Source organism: Amblyomma americanum, chromosome 3 (assembly GCF_052857255.1).
Source record: "Amblyomma americanum isolate KBUSLIRL-KWMA chromosome 3, ASM5285725v1, whole genome shotgun sequence".
Lineage (NCBI taxonomy): Eukaryota > Metazoa > Arthropoda > Arachnida > Ixodida > Ixodidae > Amblyomma > Amblyomma americanum.
In genome coordinates, this window is record NC_135499.1 from 50,176,268 (window position 1) to 50,199,137 (window position 22,870).

Consider the following 22,870-nt stretch of genomic DNA (forward strand, 5'->3'; position numbering starts at 1 on the left):
TGCTGCCCATGCCCATTTTCGCTTCATCTCAAGTGGGGTGTTAGTAACTTGTGTTTGCTCCTTAACCCTCCCCACTCTCACGCTGCCCAAGCGACATGATGGGCACACTTAGTTCACACTCAAGACCTGAATTCAGTTTTACTTCTCTGTAAGTTTTGATATGTGTTGCAGGCATCATTACTATATCGCTAAATGCATGTCCGCTTACCTGGTATAGTTGGGAAGGGAATCACTGGTTTCATGCTCATAAGTTGTTCCCTTTGCTTTGTCTACTGGCACGATATTTGAATGCTTTGCGCTTGCATTATATTTTATGGTATTTTCTGGCTCAGTGCTTTAATAAATCCAGCCTCCTTCAAAAGGCTCCAGGCTTTTGCCTTTCTCACCTTAGTGTCGAAGATCTTAAGCAGTTCTTCATTGTTTTAAAGTCGGTGGCTCAGCCTTGAATCAATAACAAATGAGCAGACCTTCACTGTCGTATCGACTTCGAACCTGGCAATCTTTTTCGAAAGCTTATGCACTGTGCTTTAATACAAGAATTCAAATGACTTGCGTACTAGCCTAAACCACTTTGAAAAGGCCACTGGATAGTGAAAAAGATTTTCTTGTGTTCACATATTAGTTGTTGTATTTGTTATTCTACTTCTATTTTTAATTATTTGCAACTAATTGTATTACTTACATTCCTTACGTGCTTTACTCATTTATGCATTTCACGTATTTGTATCATGCACTGGCACCTCTTCTTTGTACCTTTGGCACAACCAGCAAGTGCATTGTCGTGTGTGCAACAATAATGAACGAATGCACTGTGCCACTATTGCAATGCTAAGCTCTGCAGTGCTAGCAAATTATTTTTCTGACTGCTGTTCTCTTTCACGTGTGCCATGCCAATGACAGATTTTTTGCAATGTTACCTGATGGGATGTTTTTGCAGATTTATGCACAGCTTGTGCATAGTGGCACTACCATTGTGTGGTATTTTATGTCGACATATTGGTTGTTGTTTTTGTTGTTCTATTGCTGTTTTTAATTATTTCCAAATAATTGTATTTCTTGGATTCCTTATGTGTAATACTAATTGATGGATTTCACGCATTTGTGTCATGCACTGGCACCTCTTCTTTGTACCTTTGGCGCAACCAGTAAGTGCACTGTCAACTGTGTGCAAAGACAATGAACAAATGCATTGTGTTACTGTGGCAATGCTAAGGTCTGTAGTGCTTGAATATGATTTTTTCTGAGTGCTGTTCTCTTTCACTTGTGCCATGCCAATGATAGATTTTTTTGCAATGATACCTGATTGGATCTTTCTGCAGTGGCACTACTACCCTTATGTGATATTTTATGTTCACATTTTGGGTTGTGGTATTTGTTGCCTGCTGTTTATAATTTTTGCAGATAACTGCATTAAATACTGAAGCAGGGCAGAATGGTGGGCCTGTTGGTATGGCATGTTAAAGAAGAAAATACCAGCCAAAAAAAGACGAACACACCAGGAGAGAACAACAGAGGACAACGGCTGGACTAACAACTGAATTCTTTATTGAGTACAGACCGCCAAGTAATCTCAACGCATGCGCCAAGGCAGGAAAGACGCTCAAGCATACTTATTCAAATAATCAAGTTCTTTTATCGTCATCGCTATCGATGGCGAACTGACGCAAGCATCGCCATGTTTTGCTATTTGAAAGGCCTCAAAGATTTCGCGGGCCTTCTGTGTTTTCCCATAGCCCAGAATGGTGACTTCAGAGAAATGTGGGGAACACTTGCCAGGACATCTACTACAGTGCCAAGCAAGATTGCCATCTTCACCAGCGCCAACTTTTGTTTTGTGCTGGCGCATCCTCTCGTTCACACAGTCACCCGTCTGACCTATGTAAAATTTTCCACAGGTCAGCGGAATCTTATAAATCCCTCCAGTCCGGCACTTTGCGTACATGGCTCTATGTTTGGTCGTGCAACGCTTCTTGTTTCCGCCAGGCATAATTCGTGCACAAAGTCCTGAAAGCTTGACGGGTGCCGAAAAAATCAAATTGACCTCCTGGCGCTCGGCGACTTTCTTAACATTGTGCGCCACTTTGTGCAAATAAGGCATGGCTTGAATTTTTTTCCTTTTCTCAGTGGCTGCATTATTTCCCTTCTTGACCTCGCCGTTCATCTCTTTTGATACGGATTCAGTGACCGCTCTCAACATTTCTGCAGGGAAACCTGCATCAGACAGGCGTTTGGCTTGCGTAGCGACACTGGTTGACACGGTGTGACCGCATCTTTTTTTCACAGAGTTCTCGAAGCAAGCCTTAGCAGTACCTCTCTCGACTAGTTTCGAATGATTAGAGTCAAATGGTAAGAGCCCTTTTTTGTCCTAGGTGAATACATCCAGCACACATGGCCTTCTCCAGAATAGGTTAGTAGCAAGTCTAAAAAACGGATGGAGTTGTTTTTTCTCAGCGAAGACACATAAGCCATCCGTACCGTTGAGGGCCATCGTTACAGAAGAGGACTCGTGGCAAAAGGTGGTTGGACAATATCTTCAACGACATCTGAACAGCCTTACGCCAAAAGACCCTTTCGGGATTAGGAACTCTGCAGCTCTTGTACAGGAGCTACAGCAAGGCCTACTAGGAGCAGACATGGCCATCTCTGTGGACATCGAGGAGGTTTACTATTTTATCCCTCACGACGAACTGTTTCATGCGGTGAGAGAACTGATTGAATTGTGTGGTGAACTGGCCTTTCAAACAAGATGTGGAATCCAGAGTGAATGTTTTTTGGAGCTCCTTGCTATGTACCTCTGTTCCACTCTTGTCTAGTTTAACAACAAGTTTTATATTCAGAAGAAAGGGATCTGCATAGGTGCTTGTGTAGCACCAGTGCTCTGCAATATTTTCTTAGCAAAGTTTGACCGCTCGCTTCGAAGTGTTTTGGATGACGGGCGTGTTCTGCGAATTGTCAGATACGTTGATGACTTTTTAGTGCCTTTAAATATCCGACCTAATGACTCCTATCAGATGATAGTTGAACATGTTTTAGGTGCCTTTAGGCGCTGCTCATCCCTTCTGAATTTTACTCACGAATTAGCCACTAACAACCCCATCTGTTTTTTAGACTTGCTACTAACCTTTTCTGGAGAAGGCCATGTGTGCTGGATGTATTCGCCTAGGACAAAAAAGGGCTCTTACCCTTTGACTCTAGCCATTCGAAACTAGTCAAGAGAGGTATTGCTAAGGCTTATTTCGAGAACTCTGTGAAAAAAAGTTGCTGTCACACCGTGTCAACCAGTGTCGCTACGCAAGCCAAACGCCTGTCTGATGCAGGTTTCCCTGCAGAAATGTTGAGAGCGGTCGCTGAATCCGTATCAAAAGAGATGAACGGCGAGGTCAAGAAGGGAAATAATGATGCCACTGAGAAAAGGAAAGAATTTCAAGTCATGCCTTATTTGCACAAATTGGCGCACAATGTTAAGAAAGTCGCCGAGCGCCAGGGGGTCAATTTGATTTTTTCGGCGCCCGTCAAGCTTTCAGGACTTTGTGCACGAATTATTCCTGGCGGAAACAAGAAGCGTTGCACGACCAAACATAGAACCATATACGCAAAGTGCCGGACTGAAGTGATTTATAAGATTCCGCTGACCTGTGGAAAATTTTACATAGGCCAGACGGGTGACTGTGTGAATGAGAGGATGCGCCAGCACAAAACAAAAGTTGGCGCTGGTGAAGATGGCAATCTTGCTTGGCACTGTAGTAGATGTCCGGGCAAGTGTTCCCCACGTTTCTCTGAAGTCACCATTCTGGGCTATGGGAAAACACGGAAGGCCCGCGAAATCTTTGAGGCCTTTCAAATAGCAAAACATGGCGATGCTTGCGTCAGTTCACCATCGATAGCGCTGACGATAAAAGAACTTGATTATTTGAATAAGTATGCTTGAGCGTCTGTCCTGCCTTGGCGCATGCGTTGAGATTACTTGGCGGTCTGTACTCAATAAAGAATTCAGTTGTTAGTCCAGCCGTTGTTCTGTGTTCTCTCCTGGTGTGTTCGTCTTTTTTTGGCTGGTATTTTTTTCTTTAACATGCATTAAATACATTCCTTATCCGTATTTTACTCATATTGTGTAAGGAGCATTGTTTCTATGACATAAGGAATTTATAAATCTGGAAGAAATGCTTTATGTTTGGTCTTAAGTATGGTGAAATGATATAGTGTACCCAATAGAGCTGCAAAAAGGAAACTTTTATTTCTGAAAACGAGTACAATTAGTATCACTGGTTACAATACCAAGTCACTCAAATAAGTTATTGTCGCTGTTCAGCATTTCACCATACACACATAAATACTCCCAAAAATATTAAGATGTAAAACTGCCATGATTACTTGTGCTTTGTAAGAATTCAGTAACAATGCTTAAGGACTAGAAGATGGAGTGAAAATATTGCACTTAAAACAGAAAGCTTGATTTGTTGGCGTACTGTGTGCCGACTTACAAGAACCCTCTTTGCTTGTGAGTGGAAACAAAATAAATTATACTAAAGTCTAGATAAGGTTTGGGATGAGAAATTTGAAATAAAAGTATTCCATCTTCGGGATGAGCTCAGTCAAAAATGCTTCATCCCTCTTTACTGCTACAATCACAGATTGCTGAGGAGTGAAAACATAGAGTAGTGCCTTATTTAAATTCAAAACATACAGTTGTACCTTGATTTGGGTGTAGTATTGGTGGCTAGACCTAAGCTCAATTTGGTCGTTTTGGAATTCCAGGTAGGGCAATTTTATAGACCTTTTATCATAGTTGATTAATGGCGTATCTTTATATTTAAATGGGCACTTTATCTCCACGAGGACTGTCTCATTCTCAAGCTTCACAAGTCCATCAGAGCTACAACACAGCCATGGCTGCTCAGGCAGCACTACCAACTGTGTCTGGAGAGGGAAGGAATTGAAAATAATTTTCTGAAATAATATGTTCTTCGCAAGGCAGAAGCACATATGCGCATTAGAAAAGCAAACAAACAAAATCGCACCTGAAATATGTGTGCCTCAAGCCGCCGCCCCAGCTCTTCTCGTGATCTGGCTTCTGTGTTGATACCTGTTGAATATTCAAGTTTTCCATTTAATTCATCCACATGTCAATCACTTGATTTCAATGAACCTCATTTGTGCTTCAACTTTGCCTTCGACACATCTCATATATAACTTGAGAGCATGCCATTGTCATCAGCTTTGCATCATAATGTGCAAGATAGAAGTTAGATCTTACCGTAACACATAACAGCATTCTTGAATGAGCGTCCAGTCCTCAGTTGCTCAGCAGCTTTCCTGTAGCCATCTTCATCACTTTTGGTGCGCAAACAATGTGCTTTGGTGCTGCTAATCCGATACCTGCATTCCTGAAGCCACCTGCACGTTTTAAACGAATGATTTGGAATCAGCTGAAAGATTGCCTTCACTACCATTATAACTTACCGTGGACACTTTGCTTGGCCTTGTGTTAGGACAGACAGTTTACAGGGACTGCAAGAGAGGACCACGTCGGTTTGGTACTTAGCAGCCTCTAAGCTATTCATCTCTATTGCAAGGTCCCTGCGCATGATTGTTTTTTTTTTGTTGCGCGGTTGTCGACAACTTTCAGGCAGTGGTACACAGGCCGCCGTGCTGTTGATTTCAGCAGGTCTTCCAAAATTTCTTCATCTACCACCTTCGAAGCTTGATCTACAATTTTGTTAAGCTCGTCTTGGCACACCAATTTTTCCGCATTCATTTGTCCCATTTCCAAAATTTCCTTCATCGAACTCACTATGTCCGGGTAGTTCAGTAGAATGGACGGAGATGCAGCCTTTGTGTTAGCCGATTTGCTCTCTTGACCTGTTAGGCAAAAGGGACATAGACAAACATCCATAAGGTTACACACGTTCTGAACAGAGAAGTGCAACTTAATTTTAGTATAAATACAAGCTGTTTAGACATTCAGCGCAGCAAGATGCTAAAAAATTGCAAGGCTTTAACGTTTCTGTTTGCTTCATATGAGAAGAGAAGCATGCGCACACAACTGAAAGTGTAGGAAATAACCTTAGACAAAAACCAATAGTGCTGAGACTCACTGGGAAAGAATGCCATCAAGTCTTGGTTCCGTGGCCTCTGGGGTTTCATGCTCGGTTTGCCCCACTGTTGAGGCTGGCTGGTGCAGGAAGTTTCCTCGTAGCGGTTCATGTAAAAGCACACCGCGGCGGCATGCTTGCACTGCGCTGCAATGCCCGCTTTACAAGTGCAGCGGCCGTCCTTTATATGAAACTCCTGCTTTGCATGAATTGACCAAGTTAGCTGTGGTGAAAAAAAAGAAAGTGCCGCTTAAATTCACGCAGTCAACACTGTGACTGGATCACTGTTCGCAAGTCGAAAGCAGCCTTCGGTCACACTGTGACTCGACCGCAGAAAATGATCTCGCGAATTAATGCAATGTTTTGAGCTGCCTCCCCTACGCGACGATTCAGTGATTAGTGCCCTCGGCTACTGACCCCGAGGGCGCGGGTTCGATTCTGGCTGCGGCAGCCGCGTTTCGATGGAGACGAAACTCCAGGCGCCCGTGTACTGAGTGATGTCAGTGTACGTTAAAGAATCCCAGGTGGTCAAAATTAAGCCCTGCACAACAGTTTCACAGTTTAGAAATAAGTGTCTCAGAGTGCATGCCTCGACAAGCGCGCAGTTGTACACGCGCGGCCAAAAGTAAGAGCGGAGTCATAAACAGCGGAGTGCTCGCGCGCAGTCGTCATCCAAGCATCACATGGCACATATCAGCTCTGCTGTTGAAGTGCGTGCGTACACACGTGAACGTGCGAACTAGAATGCCGCGGCGTGCTGAACCGCGTTTGTATGCTCACTCACGAGTCAAATGTAAAAGCAAACAGCACTTGAGCCATGAGCCTGTAATGCAATCCGAAACCACATGCGTGACAAACGGCGAGTTCAGGCGAGTGCGCCGAGCATGCAAAAATCGACGCGACACAGTATGCAGAACGCGAACAGTTACTCACTAGCAGTAAAAATGTCTTTACTCTCCGAAAAGCGGAAGGACTGTGCACTTACCTCGAGATGCACGTCGTAGGTGACGCGATCGCTCACTTGCGACACGCACTTCGCTTGAACACAAACATCGCTGTCCTCAATGATCTGCTCCACACTGTACACATTAGGTACCAAATGCTCTCCTTTCATGAGATTCGAGCGGCGAAAATGTCCATCAAGATCACTTATCCTTTTAAAGCCACACCGCAATCGATACATCGCGAAGCGAAGAGCACCAGCTGCCTTCGTCCCGCGTTATGAAAATCCCGCCGCAGAGGGCGCTGATTGTCTGCTTTCACGGCGCCGCCTGGCCGAGCTTGGGATCCCTAGGGTTTAGAGATAACAATAGTCATGTAAATAAATCTGAGGTGGAAACTAGCAAAAAGCGATTGGAAGATTGGTGGCTCAAAGGCAGAGAGGTGACATAGGGCTAAAAGTGCAGCAAAGACGAATTTAATGACGATGGCGAATTTTAATAACTTACAACACAGTTAGACAAAAGCAAAGGAAAAAAAAGCTGAGCTTAATGGCAACTGCCATCACCCCGTTCCAAAGGGGACGCTCCTATCTTCCATCCATCCATCCATGGTAGAGTCATTGGATAATTTTGTTTAATACTGTTTGGCGCTCCCACGGCCGCGGATCGCCATGCCACTTGCGCGGAAACATGCGGACCTGCGAATAGCTTCGCGAGGGGAGGCGCCCTTTTGTTTGCAGGCATTCTTGCCAGCACCGAAGCGTCGCGGGGCTCGTTTCCTGCCTCCTCCATCCAACAGCTCCACGATGAGCCAGCAAATAACTCGCCCTGTCCGCTAGCGACAACTCGTTATACTTTGGGAAGTAGACGATGCTGACGCGGCAACAAGCCGGGCGCGCAGACGCACGTGCAGAGCTAGAGGCTCCGTGCTTGGCACATACATTTACTAGTACCTAGGCTCCAACCTAAGGTCATGTAGGGTACGTGTTTCGCAGTGTGAGATCAGTCCTTTCAAGTTATTGAATTTGTTTGCCTGTGTGACTTCGTTTCTGACTTGAAATTTTTAAACGTGCAAATTTCTGTAAATATATTTCCTCTACGTCTTCATCTCTTGAATCATTGAGCGTCTCCTCCTTCATCACCACCGAATAACCACGTTTGGAGAGGCCCGAGCCCCTCTGAAGAAAGAAGGCAATGAACCATCTAAAATTTCCCGAGTCCAACTGGGATCCATATGTCCATTCGTTGCGCATACTTATGATATGTCTTGATAATATCTCAAGGCGTGTTCAGTACTACTTCAGGATTTGCATCAAGAGATTCTTTTTCCATGGTAGTGCTGTATAATACTTAAAGCGAACGTAAACGATTGTTTACCAGGAAGCACGGGTTTACCAGTTGACTTCTGTTGCATGAATGGGAAAGATCTGTGGCTCCAAAGTCTACAGTTTAGCCCCATCAGAAACACGCGATACATAAGGACAGGTGCAAAAGCAACAATATGTTAAGATATCTCAAGATATATAATTTTCAGGGTCACGGGGGTTTCCTTCATTAGATCGCTATTGTAGACGCATATATTTTAATAAACCTGCAGTTTTTAATTATTGAGAGCCGAGTGCGAGAGGTAAGGCTGGTTTGATGTCAGTTTGGTTCCACATAATTATCCTGCGATAGGCCGATTGTAGGACATTTAAGGAATTTTCATCGTCGAACCGTCCAGCAAAGTACAAATTGAATACATCCTCATGAGGACATCTAGCCACCGATGCACTCAAAAGGTGGTAAAGAATGTCCTGTTCGGGATGAGGACGTTCTGATCCTTTGAAGACGTCCTCAGGACGTTTAGTGTTGTCTGGGTAATAACGAGAGAAACGCAAGCGCATATTATTTGCAATAGTGCAATACAATACGCGGCTTTTTTATACTTCCTACTTGCGATTTTGTAGCAACCTCCCCTGCTGCCATCAAAAGCGTGCTTGTCTGCAGTAAGTGCTACATCGGAATGACGTCACGCCAGTACAGCAACAGTTATCGCTTTGATGTCCTCCTCCTCACACTCCTTCTCTAACAAGTGGCCAGGTTTACCAATTTCGACTGGAGGCCTTCTTTGAAGTCAATGGCGTCACGGACGACAAGAAGAAGCGGGCCCTGTTGGTTTCAACGCTGACGACCCAAGCTGTGGATTTACTTAGTGGTCGATGCGCGCCAGACAAGGTGCACGAACTTTCTTAAGCCCAAGTGGTAACTTTAGTTGTGGCGAAAAGCGCTGCTGCAACAAACGAAATAGCACAGTTATACAAGTTCTTTGCACGCGGCCAGCTGCCAGGCGAACCTGTCAAAGATTTCATAGTTTCATAGTTGCCATTCGTCAAATAGCGGAGACATGCAATTTTGGCGCAACGTTGGATCGAATGCTCCGAGATCGCATTGATTGCGGGCTGCGAAGCGCAGGAGTTCGTCAACAGTTGCTTGCTAAGCCGCAGCTGACGATGAGTGAAGCAGAAGAAATAGTGCTTTCAGCCGAAAGGCCGAAGCGAGCGCGCTGTAGATAAGGAGCCACGCCGCTGAAGGAAGCGCATACATGGGATGGGAGGACAGCCGTATCGCCCGAAAAACCGGCCACGGATTATTTCGTGCAACCGCTGCGTAGCGAAAGGGCACGAACCAGAGGATTGCCGGTTCCGTTCGGCAGCATGCTTCAAGTGCCAACCGCGAGGCCATATCGTCCGAGCCTGTTTCCGTCGAGAGAGAGTTCATTGAAGGGCCACCAGGGCTGTCGCGTCAAGTAAATACCCTATCTTCTCGGGAGGAGAGCACATCTGTCGGCATTTGCGTTGGAAAAGGCGGACAGTCACGTCAGCCACGTAGGCATCACGCAACCTATTGTACGCACGTTGAATTGTGGGGGCGTTCCAGTGGACATGCAGGTCGATACAGGCTCAACGCTGTCGGTCATCACATGGCCCACCTATGAGCAAAACAAGACAGTGTGGCCCAAGCTGCGTTGTTCGCCATTGAAACTGACTTGCTTCCTGGGAAGGCTTCCCGTTCGGGGCCAACTCAAGCTCAAGGTCTCGTGCGGAAACCGGTCGACGGACGGATCCCTGACACTCCTCGGTTGCTCCGGCCCCAAGCTGTGTGGGCACGACCTGATACAGGCGTTCAACATCCTGGAAGCGACAGTAATAGTCGTGAACACGACAGGTAAGCGCAGGCCTTTCGTCTGGACGGACTGTGTTAACGTGTACCGTTTGGTAACAGAATTCACTGACGTTCGCGCCAGCCCTGGGTCTCATCAGGGGTTCTGCCGGTACACTGAGATGTGGGACAACGTGGTACCGAAATTCTGGAAAGCAGGCGAAGTTCCATACGCCTTTGGTTCAAGAGTAGACGCTGAACTTGAGCTCTATTAGGATTGGCGCCAGCAGGTTTCGACATCAACTCTCGCCATGTAGTAGAATGGAAAGTTGGGCGAGTTGGTATGCGTTCATTTTGGGTGGAAAAAAAACAGCGCGAAAGGGACGGAAGACAAAAAAGAAGGAAACCACACGGACGAGCGCTGTGTCATGTGTCAGCGGGGTTCCTTTACCGTGCTTCGCCCGGTCGTGGCGTGGGACCCAAACGGGGAGCAGGATTCTGAGAGCGTTTCCTTTCTGGAGTCCCGACGCCGGTCTTCCGCCGCCTGTTAAGCGGCCGCGGCCGTCTACGAACATTCCCCGGCTTCTCTAACGACCCGACTACTCATGGCTTCCCGGGACCCGAACGGGCGCAGCGCTCAAGCGTGGAAATCAACCCTTTCGGCGGTCTTCGGTACCGCTCGTCCACAGCGGCCACCGGCCTCGCTAATGGCAGAACCACTTTGGAGAGCTGGCGGACCAGCTGACGTCACATACCAAGTCCAATGGGTTCCCCCCCCCTCTCTCGGGTCAACTTATGCTAGGGGCGTGTCTATGTGTGCGGAGGTATCCGTTTGTGCGTGCGTGTGAAAGTTTTCGGCCACTCCTACCACTGCGAGGGCGTCCCCAACCTGAGGAATATAGGGAAGAAGTGTATAAAACTGGACGACGGGCGAAGTTGAAGCAGCTAAATTCTGAACTCACATGATTGTAAATATGTAATTAAAGCCAAGTCTTCTTTCTTCACTAGCGAACTCCTTCACTCAACGGCACTCCCGTCCGGTTCGGAGCGGACGTCGTCTTGACCGAGGTTGCGGCGAGAAGAGACACCGATCGCCACCCTGAACAACTGGTTGGCAGCGCTTGGGATGTACCAGGTGACATCATTCTGCGTGTATGGGTGAGCGCTTTGTCATTGTTCTATGATTCACCAGGCTTTAAACTCTGGGCAAAAAGTTTGAACTGCTGGAAATCGGGTATCTGTAGCAAAGTCGTAGTTTGCACAGAACCATTAGTGAGTGGGCAAAACCAACATTTGCGGCAGCGATCATAGACCTCAGGAAGGTAGATAAGGAAGAGCTGTGGCTGTTGGGTGAAGAGTTGGGTGTGGAAGTGGAGAAATGAATGAAGAAATGGCATATCATAAAAGCAAACAAAATAGCTAGGCAGACGAAGAAGTGATGCAAATTGCGTGGAAAATAGACACAAAGGAGCTAGAACGGCAAAAAGAAAGCAGCGGACGAAAAAAAGAGGTTGAAGAAAGCAGAGGATTAAAAAGACAGAAAAGCAAGCCGCAAAACAGAGACAGCTGAAAATGATGGAGCTCCAAGTCGAAAGCCAGCGTCTGGCAGCCCAAAATAGGGGAGCAATCATTACTGATAGGTTAAACAGGGTGGAGTCTCACCGTACAGACAATTGGATGTATCCCTACAAGATGGGCGAAGACATCGGTCTGTACCTAGTTAACTATGAAAAGGCCTGTCAAAAGAGGAAAATCGCAGAGATCTTCTGGTCAGAGCGCCTGCAGGGTCGTTTACCGTGCGAGGCGGCTAATGTGATCCCCAGGCTTAGCGAACAGGATGCGGAAAATTATGAAAAGGTGAAGTCGTCTCTACTGAAGAAATACCGCCTTTCAGATGAGGCATTTCGGCAGCGTTTTCGGAGGCAACAAAAAAAAGCAATGAGAATTATGCGGAGATTGCGTACACATTGAGAAAAGCTACCTTGTAGTGTGGCTTAAAGGGGATGGCGTGTACGAAAGCAAGGACAAGGTAGTCAAGTGCGTCTGTCTGGAACTGTTTTTCCGCAGCGTCCCGCCGTCCGTAAAACTCTGGGTGCATGACAAGGAAAAGGTAGAGACAGTCGAGCGAGCAGCTCACCTCGCAGACGAATTCGCCAAGCGGAGAAACGCAAGTGTGGAAGAAGGACAGTCAGAAAAAGAAACTACCTCAAGAAAGTATGTTTCTTCAAGACGGCCGGCTCTCAATGTAAACGTGGGGCTGGGTGCGACGAAAAAAACGGTCACCGAAATAGGCTCCACAAACGAGCGGCGGTCACACGAAGGACGAAGGGGTAGAAAAGGCGCGCAAAAAGGAGTTCGAGGCCAGGCAACCGCTGCGGTGTTATAACTGCCAAGAAACAGCGCGCATTGCTGCAAGATGTAGAAACCAGCAATTGGTGATCTCGTAGATAAACGGTAGTGATGAAAGCCTAGAACTGCTTCGCCCCTACCTTCATGAGTTAGAGGTAAATGGCAAGCCTTGTAAGGTGCTCAGGGACAGTGCGGCTACGATGGATGTAGTGCACCCATCCTATGTTACGTCTGAGGCTTTCACGGGAGGAGTAACGTGGATTAAACAGGTGTTGGAGGAGCACAGTGTTTGCTTACCTATGGCAAGGGTTGAGATTTCAGGTCCCTTTGGAAAACTGATGACGGAGGCAGTCGTTTCGAAAACAGTTCCGCTTTAATATCTTTATCTGTTCTAAAACCCACTGACCGTCTGTTGCGTGAGCCAGGACAGCTCTTTGAAGAGGGAAATGTACAGGCACTAACGCGCTCTAAAACCCGCCAGCTCGCAGCTCAGTTAACACAGAACCCGGGCAGGAAGAGGCGGAAATCGGAGCTGAACCTGAAAGCATGGAGCCAACCTAGTGGCTGAACAAGGGGTCGAGGTTGTCCCTAGATCAGGCGACATAAACGCAGCTGCGGCGCCAAGGGGACCGCAGAAAATAGAGCCCGCCGAAGCGTCGGTATTAACCCCCACTTCGCGCAGCTTTGAGCGGCTTTTGGAGCTAGACTAAACAGAGAGATGCTGAAGGCAGAGCAAAAGAACAACCCTAGTTTGAGGCGCCTGCATTCTACCGCGGAAGAGGGCGTAGCGAGCCGTAACATCACAATACTCGAAAAGGCGGACTGCTGTACAAGCACTACAGAGATCGTAAAGGCAAGGCGTTTGATCACCTAGTAATTCCGTCAAAAATACCTGGCTGATCTTCTGAGCTTGTGTCATGTGAAACGCTGGTCGGGACATTTGGGAATCAACAAAACAAAAGACCGACTTTTAATGGAGTGCTACTGGCCAAGGTGCTTCAAAGACGTTGAGCGGTACGTGAAGTCGTGTGACGCATGTCAACGAGTCGGGAAACCAAGAGACAAATGGAAAGCTCCCCTTAAATTGGTTGAACTGATCACCTAGCCTTTTCGGCGGTTAGTGATCGACGCGGTAGGGCCCCTACCGTAGTCGAAATCAGGATGCAAGTATCTCCTTACCATGCTGTGTCCAGCAACAAAATTCCCCCAAGCAGTCCCTCTCAAAGAACTAAGCTCTTCAGAAATAGTGGACGCTTTGCTCAGCACCTTTGCACGAATCGGTTTTCCCGCGCAGATTCAGGCGGATCCGGGAACCGTGTTCACCAGCGCCTTAACAACCACATTTTTGAAGAGGTGTGGTATCAAGCTAATACACATTCGAACAGTGCCGAAAAAAGGCACTCCGTGCTCAAAAGGCCTCTGCGAGCGTTGCGCTATGAACTAAGAAAGAACTGGGAGAGCTGCTTGCCGGCAACGCTGTTCGCGCTCAGAACAGTTCCCCATGAAGCGATCGGATTCACCCCGGCTGAACATGTGTATGGGAGAGCCCTATGTTCTCCTCTCCAGATTTTGCGAGAATTTCTGGGAGGGAACAGGGGAAAGCCAAACTGTCGTGAGTTACGTGTTGGAATTGCTCGACCGACTAAGTTCTACGCGTGCTCCAGTAGAGGAAAACTTTAAAGCGGCACAACAGGGGGCAAAAGTCTTATTTGTTTATTTATTTGTTTGTTTACATTACCCCTCAGAGCCAGTGGCATTAAAGAGAGGGAGTGGTAAATATACAAAAACAGTGAGAAAATACAGTTGGTAACAAGAATATTTAAAAAGCATCTGAATATACAATGTTAGCTATTGCTGCGCGGAACTGCTCATAATTTACAATCCCAGAAACTTCTGCGGGAAAGTGGTTCCACTCACGTGAGGTTCGCGGCAGGAATGACTGCGAGAAGCATTTCGTGTTGCATGACACAATTCCGACTTTTAGATTATGCTCAATACGGCGGGATACATATATTGGCTTGGGGATGAGGTGATCACGTAAAGCAGAATGATGAAACATCTTGTGGAACAGGGCGAGACGAAACACTTTTCTACGCGATGTCAGTGTAGGGAGGCAGAGATTAGATTTCATAGCAGTTATACTCGCTGTGCGGTTGTAGTTAGCAAGGATGAAACGTACAGAGTTATTTTGAATTATCTCAAGATCATTAATTAAGTTTCCATGGGCAAGGTCCCATACAAGTGCTCTATACTCAAGTTTAGATCGTATCAGTGTTTTATAAAGCAATAGTTTCAAATTTGAAGGGACATTAAAAAAGTTACGACGTATGTAGCCTAGCATGCGATTAGCATATTTAATTATGTTCCAGGTATGAAGAGACCAATTAAGATTTGAAGAAATGTGACCGCCTAGGTATTTATGTGATGAGAATAATTCCAATGAGTTGTTATCAATGTAGTAGTGAGGCGGGGCGGAAGTTTTTCTAGATACACGCATGACTTTGCATTTGTTAATATTTAGCTGCATCAACCAATCTTTGCACCATTTTCCTATTGTGTTGAGGTCTGACTGATGTAATGTAACGTCGTTAGCATTGGTTATTTCTCTAAAAATGACGCAATCATCAGCGAATAGGTGAATATGCGAGTTAACAAGAGCGGGAAGATCATTAATGTAAATTAGAAACAGTAGGGGTCCAAGAACTGAACCTTGTGGAGCCCCGGAAGACACCTAGGTAAAACTGGAGTTGAAACCGTTAGCAAAAAGAAATTGTGAGCGATTAAGTAGAAAACATTCAATCCATTTCAATAAGTTACGGTCAATATTCAGTTGTTTTAGTTTGTGAAGTAAAAGTTTGTGACATACCTTGTTGAAAGCATTTGAAAAGTCTATAAATATACAGTCAGCTAGTGACGATAGGTCTACAATATGATGCAATGCATGTGTAAACGATATTAACTGTGTTTCGCAAGAGTAAGATTTTCGAAAACCGTGTTGCGCAGACGTAAAAAAGGAGTTAGATTCGAGGAAGTTAACAAGGTTGGTGAATATTATATGTTCAAGCATTTTGCAACAAGTACTGGTAAGGGATATGGGACGATAATTATTAGGGGAAGCTTTGCTGCCGGATTTGTAGACTGGAAAAACCTTTCCGATTTTCCACATGGTAGGTAGCGTTGACTGGTCAAGTGATTGCTGGAAAATTTTGGTTAGTATAATGGAAAAATAAGCTGAAGCGCTTTTTAAGAACTTTGGGTTAATGCAGTCGTAACCTGGAGCGGAATGAACATTGAGTGCATCAATAAGTTTATCGGCACCAGGAGTAGCAACAGCTATAGGTGGCATGGATACATAGTTCAAGTGGTGAGTTGGTGACTTATGTACATTAGACATGGCTGTAAAGTTGTCAGTGAATTCGTGGTTCAGAATCATGGCACAAATATCGGAAGAAATGGGGTTGCATGATGGGTCGGATAAAGCGATGTTATCATCGGTGGAAGGATTAATGACCCGCCAGAATTTTTTCACATTGGTCGTTAACATAGAGGGCAGAACATGCGAGTGGAAGTGCTTTTTAGCGTCTTTGAGCGCCTGAACATACGTGTTGGAAGCTGCCGTATACGAAGCCCAACGCTCACTAGTTGGGGAGAGCTTTGCGATGCGATAGAGGCGTTACTTTTTGTTAGATAAGAGCTTAATGTGATTATTGTACCAGGGAGCGTTTGAGAGGGTGATAACAGTGCGCTGAGGAATGTATTGTTCAGTGAGTTGGAAGACTTTAGCTTTGAACATGCTCCAGTTAGTTTCAACACTACGGTTATCAAAGCTATCAAGGAAAACATCGATAAAAAGAGACAGCTCATTATTTATCGCCTGAAACTTAGCTTTGTTGTAGTCTCGTGTAATTTCTTTTCATTCTATTAGAATTCGCAGGGGATAGGTTAATGTCGAATTGCACTAGCAAGTGGTTGCTCATGCCCGGCAGGTATATAATAGGTGAGGCTATATCAGATCGATTTGTCAAGATTAAATCTAGTGTATTCGACGCGCTGTCAGTTATTCTAGTTGCTTGTGTGCACAATTGCACTAGCGAGAACACTGAGCACACATCTAGAAATTCGCGACCTTGAGAAGAGAACGGGGACATTAAAGGGGAGTCGGTATTCCATGTTATGTTCGAAAACTTGAAATCGCCGAATAAGAATAGTGGGGATGAAGGAAATCGTGTTGCGACGATATTAATAGCATCGTAAAGTTCGTTACTAAACGTAGGCGACGAGGAAGGTGGACGGTAGCATACGCCCATTACTACCCTCAGGTGAATAAGAGTGATCGCAGCCCATACTATTTCTAGATTAGTCTGGACATGTATACATGATGATATAACATCGTTTGAAATAGCGAGAAGCACTCCGCCGCCTCTCTGCGTGCCCCGATCACAGCGGAAGAACGAAATGTGAGGAGCATCGAAAAAGATATCGGTGTCGCGAACATGCGCAGTGAGCCAAGTTTCTTTTGACGCGATGATTTTAGAGGAACAAGTGTTGTTAGCTGATGATAGAGTTATGCTTGTTAAGAACGCTTCTGATGTTAGTAAAAAGAACCAATACTGAAGCTGTGGTTGCCTGACCACTACCCCTCTCACATGCCTAGGATGTGCGATCCGAGCTATCGGCAGAGGCTGAACTGGCACGTGCGCTGCGTGTATCAATCTTAATTACGGTGTTTGTGTTTGAGTCGTACATGTAACATTTCTTGTTCATAAGTAACTTGTTGTAGCGCATCTTATGAGTGGGAGAATCAGGTTGGCTTTTCGCAAAATTGATAAGCTTTTTACGTGCGAGACGTGTTGCGACTGAATAATCTTCAGTAAGTGTGACCTTGCTTTCTTTTAGGCTGTTGCGCTTGGAGAGGATCAATTCTTTCGTTTTAAAATTCACAAATTTCGCAATAACCGGACGACATTTGTCAGTACTGAAGGTTCCTAAACGGTGCGCGCGTTCAATAGCATGGGGGGAAAAGGAGTGGGAAAGGCAGTCGGTAAGAAGAGAAGTCAGTTTTTCTTCAGTGTCCCGTCAGTTTTCATCGGCACCTGGAATGCCGTAGAAAATTAAGTTATTACGCCGTGATCTGTCATCCAGCTCATCCTGTCGTGATTGTAATGGCCTGACCTGGGTGGAAAGTTCATCTGTTTGACTTCGAATGGTTGAAATTTCGTCGCTGAGCTCTTCAATTTTTTTTAATTTCCTCCAGGGCCTCTAAACGGTTTTGAATACCATTGATTTTTTTTCAATTGCTTTCTGTCCGTTTTTTATATCTTTAACGTCAGCTGCTACTTCCGTCTGAGCTTTAGAGATTTGCAGGAAATGAGTGTGAACGTCCTTTAGCAGCTGAAATATAACTTTCATCTGTACCGCGGGATCAGAGGGTAGAGATTCAAGGACTTGGAGCGAATCCGAGCGTTTGGTAGGGGGCCCAGGGTTGCTCTCCACATCACCCGCACGCAACAGCAAAAGGGTCATAGGAAAACATTCACAGAAAACCTCACACAACACTTGTCGACACGGCAAAAGTACTATGCAGACGTTATTACTTTTCTTGACATATAAAGGAAGGGCGGTACACACCTGCATAGCAAAAGGGAAGCGGTTCAGAGCCAGAATGCAAGCACTGTCGTCGTGTCCACTGAAGCGGAAGTTTCCGTGCTGGCTTCTTATATACTTGGAAGAGGATGATGTTGCTGTCGATCCTAAAGGTGGTTTGCAGGCGAGTTGTACCGGGCCGGGTGCGTCCAGAAAGGGCGAGAAAGCAAGATGCGACGAAAGCACATCGTCAGACGCGCAGGCGCGGTGGAAATCCACAGTCGGTGGTGTCGAAGGATGCCATATCAGGCCGCACGAATTTCCCGGTAGCCACGGCAGAAAGACTGCAAGCAGGGCCTGCATAGCAAAAGGGAAGCGGTTCAGAGCCAGAATGCAAGCACTGTCATCGTGTCGAAACGCAAGGCAACGATCGAAACACAGTGATCAAAACGCAAGGCAACGAACATTTCAGACGGGCGATAAGGTCATGATTTTGCGACTATCCAGGAAAAACAAGATAGAAGTGCAGTGGGAGAGGCCGGTGGAAGTTCAGCACAGGTTGTCAAGAACAAACTACGTCCTGAAAAAACGCGCCAAGAGAAATGAGGTTACCATCTACTACTGCAATTTGGTGCAACCCTATGTATGCAGGAAGGAACTGTAAACATGATGCTAAACGTGCCCGAGGAAGGACAGGCTGATCTACCTGAGTTAGGGATAGACAGCGATGCGGATTGCGGATCCAGTAAATTATTGCGCGCTCTTTGGGGACTAATGTTCTCAAAGAGGGACAGGTATACTGTAGATGAACTTAAGGGACTTTGGGGGAATTCAAGGCGATGTTAAGCAGTCGGCCAGGGAAAACTGACCTGATCACTCACGAGATCGAGCTGACCTCCTCCGAACCAATCAGGTAAAAAGTTTATCGAGTGTCACCACGTCAACAGCAGATCATGGAGGCAGAGATTCAGCGAATGCTCGAAATCGGGGTAATCGAACCAGCTGAAAGTGATTACCCTTCCCCTATGATCCTCGTCGAAGTGCCAGGTAAAGAGCCTCGTCCATGCGTGGACTATCGAAAACTCAATGCAATCACCAGAGACCAGCTCCATCCGATTCAGAATATTGAAAAGAGTGGAGCCGCTAAGTGGAGCACAGCTCATCTCTACGTTAGATCTCGTGAGGGGATATTGGCAGGTCCCTCTTTCAGACGCCTCAAGCCGCTATGCCGCCTTCATTTGACCGATTGGTACGTTCAGACCTCTAGTTTTAAGCTTCGGCCTCAAGAAGGCACCGTATGGCTTCTCCAAATTCCCTGATATTATACTTGAAGACATGCAAAGCTATGCAGTCCCGTACTTGGACGATATAGCAATTTTCTCGAACAACTGGGAGGAGCATATCGTGCACCCGAGGAACGTGTTGGCAAGGTTGCGGGACGCTGGGCTTACATTGAAATCTGAAAAGTGCAACTTTTGTTGTTCACAAGTAGGGATGGCATCCTCACGAGGGCGAACCCTCATAAGGGCGTCGTCACCCTCACCTCACGAGGATTTCACTCGGTGAGGTGAGGGTGAGGGAGGATGGGCGGATGAAAATACGTGAGGATGAGGGTGAGGGAGGAAATACATGATGTGGTGAGGGCGAGGGAGGGCAGAATTCACTGTTTGAGGGTGAGGGTGGTGGCCCCAACCGTACTCCCGGCTAACGCTTTTGTCTGTGCCGCACGTTATGAATTCCCGTTTTAAAGCGCCGCTTCTTAGGGTGAAGATCCCGAAGAAGACGTAGTTTCTGCACTCAAGGTACACGAGGCGAGCACGAAATGCGGGTGCAGCACATCTTCTCCGCCGCCGTGATGTACTACACCGCCGAAAAAAAGCGCTATTATAACTCAAAAACCTTTTTTTTTTAATTGAGTTAAATATTCGTTGAAACACTGTATAGTGCGCTAACAAAGGGGCCACCGGTCAGGCCGTGCGGGTGGCCGCCAGTTTAGCGGGAGCCATGGTACCGCAGTCAGCATTTTCATTATCAGCCCCGAGTCTGTCGGATAATCAGAGTGTACAGTAAAACACGTAGAAATTATACCTAGTAAGGCTGTTGAATTCCCAATTTTTATCCCTTCTTCACCGGAACGAAGTCCGATTTCAGCTCAGTGACGGTTCAGAGAATTGGCTGCAGCGCAAACAATGATTTTGAGAAATTCCACTGTTAAATGAAAGCCTGTTAGCAGGCGTTTGTGTGGGTTTTTTTTATTCATGCTGTGAGTAGTTCAGTACAGTCATATCTTCTGTCTGTATTCTATTTTCTCTGGAACTGCGGTATAGGAAAGCGGTGCCTAAATGTGGTGTGCAAAGGTAGTCTTACTATGAAAATAAAGCAGCACCTTAAACACTTTGGTCTGAATCATCGCTCGCTCTGCCTTGCAATGTAGGATGTGCTAAAAAACAAACAGTTGCACTGCTCTCCAAATAACATCAACATCTCTTGGTTTATTTCTGTTCCTAGTAAGACCTGTGACCGCGCAATCGCGCGCCTGATTTTATGAACCTAATTTCTAGCAGGCATATTAGGGAATTGACACTCATCGTTTGAGTAAGGCGCAGACGTGCAAGCAACAAAATCACGGGCGGTTTCGCTTGGGGTTAACCAGGAAGTATCGTGCGCAAGCACCGTTCGTCCTGTTTCGCACGGTTTATCTTGACTTTCTATGTTGTTGCTTGGCCTGAACATGCTTACTTAGATTGATATGTCTTATGTAAGTTTACGTGTAATTGCATCCTTTTAGACTTGTACTGCGGTATAATTGGTTACTCTATACATTCACAGATACCTGGGAGTACTGATTCCGCTCCAGGTGCTGAGGTGCAGCGGTTAAGCTACGGGCCACTGCCCTGCGATTGCAGGTGCTGTCATTGGTGGGGCTTGTGAGACCTATGCTGTTCCTGAGGAATCTCTCACGACTAATAATTAAATTGAACTGCCACGGTAGGCTCACAATCCGATGGCCAGTTTGTTATGACGTCACAACGTCACGTGACCAACGTGGCCCACGTGCAGTAGGCTTCGTACAGACAGACAACCACTTTTTGGCGGATTGGAAGCGCTAGGGCAATAAAACGGCAGCCACAGGAATCGTTCACTCCAGACTCGGGTAGTTAGTGATTACTATTATTAAGTCCAAAGGCTGCATTTTAGTTAGCAGTTTGATTTTCAAGTGGCCTCAATAATGGTTTATTCTAAGGGGCCGCATAAGAGCCTCACTGCAGCGCAAAGCCGGCACCGCACCGGGGGAAGACACTAAAGAGAGCAAAAATTTTAAAGCTGGGAGAGCGGGATCCGAACTCGCGGCGGCACTAAAAGATCAGTTCCGTTGGCTGCTACTTCTGTCCACTACGCCGCCGCCACAAACTTTCTTTAAGCATGACATTTATAGGATTGAAAATATATTCTATTTAATTTAACTAAATTATTTACAAACATTTTACAATACGCCACGAACACATCGCAAAAAGACAGCGACAGAGCAGTAGAGGCAACCCAAGTAACGCATAATTTTGCTTCAACGTTGATTGATTGTGACAAAGTGTGCACAACGTTAAATAACAAAGGCCTTAGTTTGCTATAACGTTAAAACAGGAACGTCAACTAAGTTTTCATAAAAAACGTTTTTACCATGTTGCGAGCCGCATGATAGGTTAACGCTTAATAAAAATGTTACGGCAACATTCTCTTTGTTTGAAAACTGCAGCGTAATGAGGTCAGCTGTTAGAAAACATTTAGACACAGTTAATTAACTGTTAGACAACATTTCCAATTGAAATTGAACACCGGCTGAAAATAGATTGGAAACGTGAAGAAAACGCACAGGTTGAAAGATAAACTTCCAGCTGCTGTTTGGTAAGCAAACGAACCACTGAAAAAATCAAAAGCATGGGCAAAGAAATCTGTGAACGCTGTGCAATGCAGCAGTCACATCTTTGCTACACAACCACCAAAAACACGAACTCCTTCATAAATTAGAAAAGCAAAAACACAATAAAATATTGCTCATTGCAATGTTTAATTCAATAGGTACCTATTACCATCCACTCACGCCTGCTCTTCCTGGAGATAAGTGAAACGCTGCCAAAAAGCAGCAAGCAGCCATAATTGCTACAATGGCAACGATGATGTGCACTGTCAATGCCAGAACGCAGTGTTACCTAAGGATCCCAAGTAGGAAATAATAGCAGTTGTTTTGGAAAGTACTCTGAAAGCATGCATTTTCTGTCCCTCCTTTACTGAGCTTGCATTAATTGACACCACCCTTTCTGTACTTAGCAGCTTTGACAAACATGTGGGCCAGCTGACAGCTTCAGAAGACTCTTCCAGTTTGCTAACTTGAAAAAGATCAAGGCTCAGAAAGAAAAAGCTAACAAAAAAATAAGGCGTATCCTTATTCGCACTGTATTTTATATAACAATAAGAATGCGGCTATGACATGGCATGAACATTGTTTTTCTGCTCAATTACAAACTTTCTAGCCTGTGCTAACATATAACTGCAATGTAAATAAAGAAAAATACCTGCACTGTACAACATGCTGCAAGACTTACGAAATACTCCACCTACAAGGCTACCACATACCTCTTACATGCGGTAGAGTTTATATCGACCAAACTAGCTAGCCTGTATGGTGAGGAGACACCAAGCCCCTGAAATCTAAAGATGTGTACCTCCCATGTAATTGGAATGATTGGAGATGCTCCTATTGGGGGACAC

General features: G+C 45.7%; 1 pseudogene; it reads left to right on the top strand.

Annotated features, from left to right (window-relative positions):
• Positions 1–6,937: 6,937 nt before the first annotated feature.
• LOC144123715 (uncharacterized) overlaps positions 6,938–22,870 on the top strand; it is a 99,042-nt pseudogene continuing 83,109 nt past the window's right edge.